The following is a 2,512-nucleotide window of genomic DNA, read 5'->3' as shown; positions in this document are numbered from 1 at the left end:
GTATATCGTCCTGTCCAGGCTGCAAAGCATACTCACTCACGCAATCCTCTCAGTGACATAGGGAGGGTTGGCATTATTTTCCTTCCAAGCTAAGAAAACAGCAATAGAGAAAGATACGTGTCCAAGATGACGTAGCTGGGATGGGGCAAAGTGGGGAGGTTAATCCCACACTTCTTCTTCCCTTACTCTCAGAAACATCTTTTATACACGTGTTTGTAACACTACTGGCAAGTTTCACAGTGTGGCAGTTACGTTCATTCACTAAAATAACACTCACCTGAAATCTGTACACGAGCAGTTCACAGAGAATCATCTCTTTAAAACGCCAGCTTTATTGAAGATGGCCGACAAACAAAAATTGCATGTATTTCAGGTGTACAATGTGGTGGCTTGACAGAGGGACGCACGGTGTGGCCATGACCACAATCAAGCTATTTAATGCATCCATGACTTCACACAGTTACCATTTGTGTGTCTGGGGTGAGAACACTCAGGAACTCTTTCAGCAAATTTCAAGTATACGGTGCAGTATTATGAAGTGTGGTCCCCATGCCGTGCATTCAATCCCCAGAATACTGTTCATCTTATAACCGGAGGTTTCTAGATTCTGACCGTGTCCCCACTTCCCCCAGCCCCCAGCCCCTGGCAACCCCCATTCTAGTCTCTATTTCTCTGAGTGTTACTTTTGTAGATCCTACGTATAAGGGACATCATGCGATGTTGGCCTTTTTGTGTCCGGCTTATTTCACTTAGCATAATGTCCTCCAAGTTCATCCACATCGTCACAAATGGCAGAATTCACTTCCTTTTGAAGACTGAACAATACTACGGTGTGTGTGTGTGTGTGTGTGTGTGTGTGCATGTGCGGGTGTATGTATCCCACGGTTCTTTATCCGTTCATCAGTCAACATCGCCTTAGGTTGTTTCCATGTCTTGGCTACTGTGAATAATGTTGCAATGAACACGGGAGTGCAGATTTCATTTCCTTTTGCTATACACCCAGGAGTGCGAATTCAGAGGTCCTTCCATAACCCCACACTGCCTGAAATCAAGGCTCTTCTCAGCCCGCCAGAAGGAAGCATGATTTGCTCTGGAGAAGACAGAGAAAGTGAGGAGAAAGCAGCAAGGCTGCTTCTCAGGATGGGAACCCTCTTCAGATGTTCCTCTGGAAGGGAGATACTGTCTGATCCACCCATTCTGAAACCAGGCACAGAGCCGCTGATAACTCGGTTGAGATGTGGCTGCCTCTCCTCTCCTCTTTTCTTTTTTTTTTTTAATTTTTTTAATGTTTATTTATTTTTGAGAGAGAGACAGAGACAGAGTGTGACAGGGGAGGGGCAGAGAGAGAGGGAGACACAGAATCTGAAGCAGGCTCCAGGCACACAGAGCCTGATGTGGGGCTGGAACCCATGAGCCATCAGATCATGACTGAGCTGAAGTCAGATGCCTAACCAGCTGAGCCACCCAGGCTCCCCTCTCCTCTTTTCTTTTGTAGCACTTGTGGTTGTGTACAATAAGACCTGACCTGAACTCCAAAGATGGACCCTGATTGGTCTAAACCAATCAGATAATTCCATCCAATTTACCATAAAAGTTAGCCCAAGGACGAGCAATAATCCACATTTAAGCCAATCAGCTCATGGCGGTCCCCTGAGAATTATAGTGCTTAGTTCACGTTGGCCCAATGAGAAAAAGTGCAGGACCGGTGCTGATTTCATGGGCATGTGACCCGTACTCACACAGAGTCCTACACTTACGAGGGCCCCGTACGTGGTTTAGTGCTCTGGGTTTGCCTTCTTGAAGTTCTTAGTAATTGTTGAACATGACACGCATTTTCCTTCACATTGGTCCCCACAAATTATGTGGCTGGTCCTGCACAGGACTGGTTTGTTGGCTGAGGGTGGAACAAGGAAGCATGCAGCCATGCTTGCCGTAGGCTGCTATCTTGCAACCATGAGAAAAGCCAGCCTGAGGACAAAGACAACACTTCGAGGAGGGCAGAAGTGAGAGAATCCTAGAGAACAGGAGCTCTGAATGAATCATGCGTAAGTCCATCACTCAGCTGGACTCCTTGATCACATAAGCTAAAACATCGCTGTCTCAGTGGAAGCAGATTTCAGGGTAATTTTCTGTTACTTGCAACTGAGCAGATCCTAACTGATAGAACAAAGGACAATTGTCAATGCATTAACTTAGACACTTAGAGCCACATCTGTAGGACAGGAATGGGTGACCTCAGCTACCTCCCCCTACATATACTGCACTCCAGTCGCATCTTCCTTATGCAGTCTGTCCTGCCCACTCACTCCGTCCCTGGGGTCACTTGCTCTTCAGGACCCCTGAAGCAGCTCAATCAAAACTTGAAGACTTGGCTTACGAAGTGCTGAGCACTGAGCTGAGCAGAACCGTTCATGTGCCTTATAGTGTTTATAAAAGAGGCATAAAGCCTCTAGCATTTAGAGCTGGACAAGACCCAAGAGGTTGAGCCCAACACCCCTTCATTTTCCAGATG

This window comes from Prionailurus bengalensis, chromosome C1, assembly GCF_016509475.1.
Source record: "Prionailurus bengalensis isolate Pbe53 chromosome C1, Fcat_Pben_1.1_paternal_pri, whole genome shotgun sequence".
Taxonomy (NCBI): Eukaryota; Metazoa; Chordata; class Mammalia; order Carnivora; family Felidae; genus Prionailurus; species Prionailurus bengalensis.
The sequence above is the reverse complement of the archived record's forward strand: the minus strand, read 5'-3'. Positions refer to the sequence as shown.